The 10,424-nt window shown below is 46.6% G+C and overlaps 1 non-coding gene across 1 annotated transcript; it reads left to right on the top strand.

Annotated features, from left to right (window-relative positions):
* Window positions 1–7,494: 7,494 nt before the first annotated feature.
* LOC148161959 (U1 spliceosomal RNA) lies at window positions 7,495–7,657 on the top strand. Its single transcript, XR_015767234.1, has one exon. It is a non-coding gene; the product is annotated as a U1 spliceosomal RNA (small nuclear RNA).
* Window positions 7,658–10,424: the final 2,767 nt, after the last annotated feature.

Raw genomic sequence — 10,424 nt, 5'->3', positions numbered from 1 at the left:
ATGTGGTGTCATAGAATTGAAATCTTGTGTTGCCGACAAAATGACAGGACTCTCGCATGCCACATTCAGAAGGAAATGCTACATTTCTTGTCATGGAACATGTCATCACCCCCCCCCCAAACACACACACACTTAAATGTTAGCTGCTGGGAATGTATTTCTTTGGAATCTGTGGCAAAGGCCGAGCTCCCAGTTTTGGTGCCCGGCGGTCTCCGCCAAATGCATCCAGGACTTGGCCGGCTCTGTCGGGTCTCCTTTCACAGCGGTGCCTGGCCCTGCCCTCCCTCGCTCTTCCCACGACCCTGTGGGGCGTTGATCCCCACGCCTTCCCGCTGCTGAGCGGGACACTCGCCTAACATCTCTTGCTCCGCTCGAAATCCTGTTCCGCACATCTGGCCTTACCAGACACACCTTTTGGGTCTAGCTTCTCCTTTTGTTCTCTTACAGTTTTTTTTTTTAAAGATTTTATTTATTTATTAGAGAGAGAGAATGAGAGATAGAGAGCACAAGAGGGAAGAGGGTCAGAGGGAGAAGCAGACTCCCCGCCGAGCAGGGAGCCCGATGCGGGACTTGATCCCGGGACTCCAGGATCATGACCTGAGCCGAAGGCAGTCGCTTAACCGACTGAGCCACCCAGGTGCCCGTTCTCTTACAGTTTTGGCTCTGATTTCCAGTACAGATCCTTCGCATGATTCTGCGAATCTATTTATTGTTGTTCTTAGTCCTACGATGATAGTTTTCATTTTCAAGAGCTATTTTGCTGCACTGCTCTCCCAACCAGGCCTGAGAACCCACAGGAGGCCTAAACCCAGGGGGCGTGGACGTCACTTCCTGTCCGGTCACAGGCTGGCCAATGGCCAGGAGGGTAGGGTGGGTGGGGAAAGACATGGCGGGGCGTGGATCAGAGGGCACGTGACAAGGAAGGGCGCCGCGCAACAGGCGTGTCTTCTGTAGAAAAAGCAGGGACAGTGGCTCCTGTTTAGGCATCTGTTGCTCACGGGCTCTGGGCCCTACTACTCGAGGACTGGCTCCTGATTTGATCACAAGTCCTACGGAGATGGACTGGAGGAGTGTGTGTGTGAGTGTGTGTGTGTGCGTCTGTGTGTGCGCGTGCACGTGCGTGTTCTAGAAACACTGAATGTGCAGTGTAAAGCTTACAAGGCTCCAGGGCAGCCCAGGCTAGATTTCTGCATATGCTACCGTGAGTATTCAAAATGGCCATGTTTTTTCAAGGTAAGATGACTCTGTTGCACTTCATATTTTCTTGTTCAGTCCTCTCCACATGTTATCAAAGCTATGGTAGGACCATGTTTGGTATAAAGCTTGCTGAATATTTAGCCCACCAAGGTCCTAAGTCTTACCTAGTATGAAGTCTTGCTCATATTTTTGAGGGTAATATTGGGAGGCACGAGCAAAGCAATGGCCAGTCTGAGTCCTCAGCACTATTTGCAAGAACTTTTTTTTATTTTTTAAGATTTTATTTTTTTATTTGACAGAGAGAGACACGATGAGAGAGGGAACACAAGCAGTGGGTGTGGGAGAGGGAGTAGCAGGCTTTCTGCTGACGCGGGGCTCCATCCCAGGACCCCAGTATCACGACCTGAGCGGAAAGCAGAAGCTTAACGACTGAGCCACCCAGGTGCCCCCTGACATTCATTTTGAGGAGGAAGTCTAAAATGCAGTGAGAAGAAAGGAGGGTGATTTTTCCCTCCATTTCCAAGCCCCAAAGCAGGTCTAATTTAGATTTAATGTCAGGGATGAACTTGAAAAGTTCGTTCTAATCAAGAGAAGACTCAAGAATCCCTCTCTAGGCATGGAATTCGATCCTCGGCCAAAATACTATTCAAAACTGAAAGTGAGAAAAAAGAGTGGGGGAAGGAAGAAATAAAACTAGGGTTGACCTTGTACAACACAGGTTGGAACAGCACATGTACACTTCTACGTGCATTTTTCTATAAACACAGTATACTACTCTAAATATATGTTCTCTTCTGAATGATTTTCTTAATAACATTTTCATTTATCTAGCTTACTTTATTAGAAGTATACAGTGTAGAATACATATAACTTGCAAAATATGGGTTAGTCATCTTTATCTTATCAGTCAGGCTTCCAGTCAACAAGTGGCTATTAGTAGTTAAGTTTTCGGGGAGTCAAATTTATACACAGGTTTTTTTTTTTTTTTTTGGCATTTTGTGATCAAATTTATTTTTTGTTTCAATTTCATTTACTTTGTTTTACTGTAATTTACACAAGAGACTGCCAAGTAAACTAGGTATTTTACATTCACCACGCATTCCCTCAAATCTCCACAGTTGTTAGGAAAACATTAGAATCCCTGCGCTGGGCATGGATTTCCATGTACGCCCAAACTCCCAACGAAGCTACAGATGCCAGTGAGAGTTTAGTCCATTAAAAGGAGAGAGTGAGACTCTTTATTTCACAAAATTAGCAATAATCTTCCTTGCAGGAAACATTTTGCAGACAATGATTATGCTTTGACAACACCTGTCTTATAACACCGCCCAGAGAGTAAACATCAGTCTTGATCCTGAGTACACGGAGGACATATTCGACGTGGGGTTCGGAGCCAAGGCTAAGAGGGCATCGCGGTGCGGCAGTGATCCTCAACACCTTCGTCCGACTCACTGCCACCACCTCAGTGGGGACATGGCATGTGGGAAAACGAGGAGCAGGGTGGGCAGGACTGTCAGCAAGTCAGATTACAAACGTGATAGGACTACAGGAGCCAGCGTGTTGCAGGAAGGACGAGATTAAAGGAGATAGTTTGTGACCGGAAGGCTCCAACAATATCATTCTGGTCAAGCTTCCAGGACTGACAGGAGAAAACCTGGATTTGGACAGAGAGAGCTGATAAAAATCTTACCTAGCTATGGTGCCTTTCTTAAAGAAGGAGGAGGAGGAGGACAAGGTGGCAGCAGCTGCTAACAGCACGTTCCTGATGCTCACTCGTGACAGGTTCCAATGGTGTCCTCCCCATGGGCGGTGGAGCACTGGCCTCTCAGCAGGGCCTCCCAGGCAAGGAGATCAGCCTGTGCTGCCTCTGAAATTCCACTATCTCAAAGGCAGCTTCTCCCCCTTGGGGTGTATTTCAATATGAAAAGTGCAAAACAAAAACAAAAACAAAACCATCACCACTATCTGTATTCTAGCCTGTCAGCTGTGAGGAATCTAGATCATTTGCATAGTTTCCAAGCTCTAATTTCAGAAAACAGTCATTTCAGAAACAAGACTCCATGGAAGTGCTCGACTTCCGAAAGTTTTCCTACAGCCTACGATGCTATTCATTTCTTCATCAATTTCTTTGTTTGCCTACGAGTAGCCTGAAAATTGTATAGTGCTTATTATAAATCACAAACCATCATCTCCATTTTTGCTAGGTTTGATGTAGAAAAATATTGAAATTTAAAATACAAAAATCCAATAAAAACCAGAATTTTTTTTTAAAGGATTTTTTCCCTCAGGGCAAACAGGTAAAAATTGGCTGGGACCTATACTCCTTACTAATAGACAGTGTCCAATTTGAATTTAAGATAATAACCATCCAGAAATAAATCATTATAAATACATTCAGAGTTCACATTCCAGATTCACTGGAATACCAAAAGATTTTGAATAAATTTTTCTGTGGGAGTCTGTTGCTTATGGGACTAAAATAAGAATTTGTAAGATTTAAAAGAACAGGAAGATTTAAAAGAACAGAAAAGTAATAAAAGGCTAAATATATTGGTCCACAATTTGACATTTATGAAACATACCAGCTAGTATTAAATTGCAGTCAATTTGTCCATCAATGGTATTACTCTGATAATTATTAAAATCTGTTCCAGGTATATATATTGAAAATATTTTCTTTTGCATTCTTGAAGATAGGTACAGTACTTTGGAGAAATTGTACTAATCCTTTCAGTATGTTTGTATGTACATATATACACAAGTGTGTGTATCTTGATCCGTAGCTCTACATGTGTTTTATATGCAGCCACAGACACACACACACACACACACACACACAGGTGGTTGGGAACCTGTGAGTATGTCATCACAAGCACACATCTGGGAAACGTCAGCACTGCCAGATACTGGTCAGATCCTTCTTCACTCATCACTGGCTGCACTTGTTCCCCTCACTTGACCTTGATTACGTAAACAGTTTGATATTGTCTCTGACCCTACAGGGGACTCATCTAGACATCAGCAGCCGACGTGCCTCGGACAGAACCCTTCTTACGCATTGTTTCTAGTTCTTTCTGAGTTTCATCCTCCATTCTCCTAATGTCTTCCATTGTCAGATCATTCCACTTGTCAATCCAACAAAAAAGCTGGCGATGAAGTTTGTAAATATCCTTTTCTCTTGCTTCTGAATGAAGTTTTCTACTTTGCTTTGCAGTCCCCACCACTTGAATTTGATGGTCACCAGCTTGTAGGCACACATCTGAGGACAGTCAGAGTTGTTTGCCAGCTCCTTCTTCCAGTTGGGTCCCAAAGGCCCTCTCTTGGTCTTGACTGACTGGAATAATGCTGGGTCTTCATCAGCTTTGTAGTCTGCTGGTTCAACTTGACTTCGATCTGCAATATCTATGCGGACAATTTCAACAGTTTTCCATGCGTTCGGATCTAAACCGTGTACATTTTCTAATGTTCCCAAGTCTGGTTTGTGCCATGTTTCAATTTTAATGAAGAAATCATCTTTCATATATACACTCGTTACAACTGAGGCATAATGGTTTGTTCTACAGTAGGGGTATGCGTTCCAGGCTTCCTCGTGAAACAGCAAGGAGCCCTCCGGAGCAATCATCCTGACGAATGCAGGAACTTTGCTCCTGAACAGAACATGGCAAAACCACACGGAATTCCTTAATCAGCACCATCTTCCCGGAATCCCCTCACAGCTACCGCCACTATCACCACCACCGCCGCTGCTACCGCCCCTCACGGCGCCTCTATACACAGGTTTTTGATCTTGAGAGTCACCATCCTTACTCCGCATTGGTCAAGGGTCAACCTGTATCTCTATTTACAGAGGACATGCTCCTAAAGATAGAAAAACCTCAAATCATCCACACACAAAAATATTAGAGTCCATAGACTCATTCCGTAAAGTTGCAGGGTACCATATATACAAAATCAGTTGTGTTTCTATGCACTAGCAATGAACAATCTGAGAAGGAAATTTAGAAAGCAATTCTATTTACAATGGCACACAACACAGTAAAAGTGTCAGGTGTAAATTCATTCAAGGAGAGCAAGACTTGTTCACTGAAAAGCATAAGAAGCAATGGTTCTGCGAGAGATGAAAGACCAAATGGGGGGAAAAAAACAACTGTATGCATGCATTGGAAGATTTAATATCATTCATATGGCAATACTATGCAAATAGATCTACAGAGTCAATACAATTCTATCAAAAATTTTTCTTCTGCATTTTCTAAATTCTGTCAATACCTTGTAGTATATTTCCTTTCAGACGTTGTAGTTTTCATCTCTTAAAGATAGAGAGGGTGTTGTTTATATTTTCTATTTCTCGGTTTAACATTTACAACTGATGGAAAACTTATACTAAAAGCTTTCATATCCTTCTCTGGCGGTTCTCACATGTGTCAGCTCTGGATTATTTTCCGATGACGGATCTGGCTCCTGATTAGGGGTCATTTTGCCTGGGAGAGCTCCAGGTCCTGTTCCCTCTACTGCTTTCAAATGATTGCCCCCTGACTTGCTGGCCTTTCCTCCCATGGAGGCCCTGAGCAGGACCTCACTGCAAGCCACACCAGGGACCCTGCACAGCTCTGGTTAGGTGACTTTCCTCAGACCAGCTGGTTGTCCCACATCACCTTTCCCTTTTATTCCCCAGGAATCCCAATTTGGCTGGTAAAATACCTGGCGCTTTCTATTTTTTAGGTTAAGCAGGCAGTGTGTCTCTTTGCCTGTTCCAGCTCCTAGAGGCCCCTCCTCCATGCTCAGCCCCAGCCCCAGCCCCAGCAGGCAGAGTCCTCCTCACACAGCCTCCTTCTGACCTCTTCTCTGCCTCTTTGTGTTTTAAGACCCCCTTGTCATTGCAGGGCGCCGCCTGGATAATCCAGGATCATCTCCCCATCTCAAGGTCCTTAACATAAGCACCTGTGCAGGGTCCCTTTTGCTGCAGGATGGAACATGTGCACAGGTTCCTGGCATTAGCCTGGGCAGCTCCTAGGGAGGGGGCATTATTCTACCCAGCAGCACACTATTGATCTCAGGTGACAACTAAAGTTGGACGCCCCCTCTCCACCCTCCAATCTTTTCTAATTTAAACATTCCGGGAAAAGTAAACCACTACCTCAAGGTGCAAGCAAGACAAGGCAAATCAGAACCCTAGGGCGCTCCATCCATGACCATACAATTGCCCAAATCTCTTCAAAGTAGTCTGTTTAGTTTTCCAGACCTGGCTATTTTCCCTCCAAAGGCCGACCTGACTGCAGAAATCCCCTCCAGGGGGAAGCGCCCAGCGGTGGAGGGAGGGCAGGCGGTGGCAGAGTGGGGAGCCTGGGACCCCACTAACCCCCTGCTGAGAACTCTGAGCCTGGTTTAAGGGAGCAGAAGCAGTGGTCCCCTTTGGCCCTGCCCTCAACAGCGGGATCCTTGGGCGTCTCCCCGCGAAGCCACGAGGCGGCGCGCCGTCCCTATCCTAGGAGCCCTCCTGGGGAAGAAGCAGGCCCTGGGATGTGTTCAGCGTGTGGAGTGTTGTGGGCTGGTGTCAGCCCGAGGGCCCAGGGGTTGCGGACTTTTGGTCCTCCCCTCCCCCCCGCAGTGTCCAGGCCTGGGGGAGGCTGTGGGGACTGGTTTGAACTGTACAGGTGCAGCCATGGCACTCGGTGTCCTCCAACCAGGGTCCGAAGGGAAAGAGAGAGAGAGCTAGAGAGAGCAAGAGAGAGTTGTATCTGCTCTTCGCGGGCTGTTGGAAAGTCCTCCCTCATGTTTCTCTCTGGCTGGCACAGCCTTCCCTGGGCTGGGTGGGGGGGGTTGTGTAGGGTTTGGGGGGCCATAGCTGCAGGGAGAGGAAAGAGTGGTAACCAATTCAGGAGACAGAGGAGACTGGGCAGGTGAGGAAGGAAGCCAGGGCACGGGAAGGGAGAAGGGGAAGGGGGACTGGAGGAGGAGAAGGAGGAACACCAGTACTGAAATCCAAGTTGGGAGGGGAGCTGGGGGGCAGGGAGATGGGGTGGGGTTGGGGACTGAGGCGAAGCCCTTGACTTCACGGACGGGGCGTGTCTGATGCAAACCAGGCAACATGGCGGTGGGGTTCTGCAACTTAGAATTCGTGGGGCTGAGGAGGTAGCAGCGCTGTTGCGTCCATCCTATTCGGAAGCGTCGTGTGGAGGGTGAGGATGCTTGCGACAGGAGTGGGTGCCGAGGGTGTTGGGGTGCGCCTAGGCGAGTGAGCCTGTGTGTCCCGTGGAAGGGGGGTGAGACTGCTGTGGGGCGGAGGCGGAGGGAGTCACACTTACCCGGCAGGGGAGACTCCGGGATCAAGCAGGTGGTTTTCCCAGGGGAGGCCCTTCCATCATACCAGGGACATGCTGACCCCCGCGATTTCCCCGAGTATGGACAACTCCTCTGCATTATTTGTGGCAGTGGCAGTGGGGGGCTGCTTTTGCTCTTTCACCTGTTGTTGGTTGTTTAAGAATAGCCTTTGTTTTCTTATTCATTTTTCTGTTTGTTTGTTTTGTCTTTTCCATGACTTTGGCTGATGACATGGGCTGAAGAGGAAGCTCACTCAGGGGACACCAGGACCCTGAAGAAAACACCTCTGCTTTTAAGGGCTGCTTTCTTGAGAATCTGGGTTTGGCTGTTTCTCAATCAAAAGCATGCAGGACAGTTTCTGTCCACTGGTCATACATCCCACCTTGGCTGTCGGGGTTTTTTCTGTTTTTCGCAGAGCAATTTCTCTGCTTATATTTCAGTATGTGGTTTGCAGTCCCTGATCCAGCAAAGGTGCTTTCTTTTCATTCCCCAGGGAACAGGGGTTTGCATCCCTTCTCCTTCCTCCCTCCCCTCCCCACCTATCCCCCCAGGCACCCTGCAAAGCCTCACCCAATCCCCAGACTCCGTACCCTTGATTAGGCCACTTGGTAGCCTACCTAGTATAGCCTTGCTCCAGAGGACCCTTCCGAGACTAGAGAGGGTCCGGCTTGATGTACTGTTTATTTATTGTAAGTTTATTTGTTGAAGTAATCCCTACACCCAAAGTAGGGATAGGGCTCATGAAGCCAGATGGAGACTCCCCTGCTCTCCTGACTGAGCCAGCCAGATGCCCCCTGACAGGCTTTTAAAGAGGCACCTCTGTGTACTCACAAAGAACCCGCTGGGTTTGGCACCACAGACCTTTCCCAAACAGCAGGTTAGCTCTAGGACAAAGGGCCGTGGGCCTTCTGCAGCTCTTGGGCTCAAGCCAAAACTGTCCCTACTGATGTACCTGCATTGCTTTGTCAAACTGAGCTTGAAGGGGTTTCTGGCTTCAGGCTTTCACCAGAGCTGGTGTTTTTTTCTCTACTCCCTAAAGGCCTCTATTCAGAATCTACAACTGAGGGTCTTCCAACTTTGATTTTCACTTAGGGGAGCCACACCAACTGGGACTCAGCAACGGGTTACTCTTCTGCCAGAAACAATTAAACAAAAGAGCAACATCGTCACACAAGATGCGCGAAGTGGAGATTTCCAAGATCCTGGGCATCAGGCAAAGGGGACAGCCATCCCGGACACATGGCAACACAATGGTGAGCAGAGCCCTAGAGCTGCTCAGAGGTACTGGCTCTAGAGAGTTTCCAAGCAAGGCACTGGGGGGAGGGGAACTTGAATAGGAGCCCCATGGAGCTCCTGGAATTGAGGACACTGATCTGAGAGAACCCAGGACTGAGTCTCAGGGAGGACAGAGCTGCAGGAAGTCACCTAGCCAGAGCTGTGGAGGGGCCCTGGGGAGGCATGGACAGCAAGTCAGGGGGTAATCCTTTGCACAGGGCCTGGTGCTCACACGGTGCTGGGAATAGTGCCTGTGTCCAACAGATAGACTAAGCAAAAGTAACCCTCTTAATTTGTGAGGAATAGGGTGGAAGACAGGGGGAGGGCTTGCTACAGTACCTGGAACTCATGGTGAGTCCTCCACGGAGCCCTGCTCTGGGCCACTGAACTATGCATTGAAGCAACAGCAGAAATGTTTCCAAGTAACTTCAGTGCATCCCTGAACAAAGCTCAATATTATAGAAAACACAAAAATATCCAGCAAACAGCAAGGTAACATTCACAGTGTCTGGCGTTCCATCCAACAGTTTGAGGTATGCAGACAAAGGGGGGAAATGAGCCCTCCTGAAGAGATGGATCACTCATCTGAAAATGACCCAGAGCTGACAGCAAGATGGGAATCACCAGAGCACAAGAAAGCATTTGTTCTAACTGCATCCCATTGGTGAAAACATTCAGCAGATACATGGAAAATGTTAAAAAAAAAAAAAAAAAAGGACCCAATCTCACATGAAGAGATGAAAACCACAATGTCTGAAAGGAAATGTACTGCAAGGGGCTGATGGTGATTAGGGAAGGCAGAAGAAAAACGTTCAATAGGAATCCAAAAGAATCTGCAGATCCTGCTGTTGCCTTCTGAACCACCTTAACCATTCCAATCCATGAACACAGGATGTCTTTCCACTTGTTGAGGTCTTCCTTAATCTCTTGCAGCAATATTGTGTAGTTTTCAGTGTACAGGTTTTGTGCCTCCTTGACTCAATTATTCTTCGATACCATTCGGGTGGGTGCTGTTGTCCATGGAATCGTTTTCTTAATTGACTTTCCCGGTGTCCATTCCTAGGTTATAGAAACACCTGATTTGTCTGCCTTGTACGCTGCAACTCTGCTGAAATAGGTTATGGACTCTAATAGTCGTGGTTTCTGTGTGTGTGTATTTGGTATTTTTCTGTATACAGGAGTATGTCATTTGCAAATCCAGATACAAATTGTCCCTTGAAGAACCTGGGGGTTAGGGGTACAGAGTCCCACAATTGAAAATCTTTGTATAACATTTGAGTCCCAGAAAACATAGCTACTAATAGCCTACTGAAGTCTTACAGATAACAAAAACGGTTGATTAATACATATTTTGTGGGTTACTTGAATTATGTACTTTATTCTTTTGATACAGTGAGTTAGAGTGAAAATATCATTGAGAAAATCATAAGGAAGAGAAAATGTATTTCTACATTTGTACTAGACTGTATTTGTAAAAAAAAAAAAAAATAATCAACCCATGAGTGGACCGACATTGTTCACTAAAATTCAAAGCCATGTTGTTCCCCAGTCAACTATAGTTTTATTGCTTCGTTTTCAAATGTTTTCCCCTCACCTTCAGGTTTTTAAACAATTGAGTCATAACTGATTCC

Source organism: Eumetopias jubatus, unplaced genomic scaffold, assembly GCF_037043125.1.
Source record: "Eumetopias jubatus isolate StellerSeaLion01/CBP00866 unplaced genomic scaffold, mEumJub1_p1.0 scaffold_32, whole genome shotgun sequence".
Taxonomy (NCBI): Eukaryota; Metazoa; Chordata; class Mammalia; order Carnivora; family Otariidae; genus Eumetopias; species Eumetopias jubatus.
This window is presented reverse-complemented; position numbering and strand designations above follow the sequence as displayed.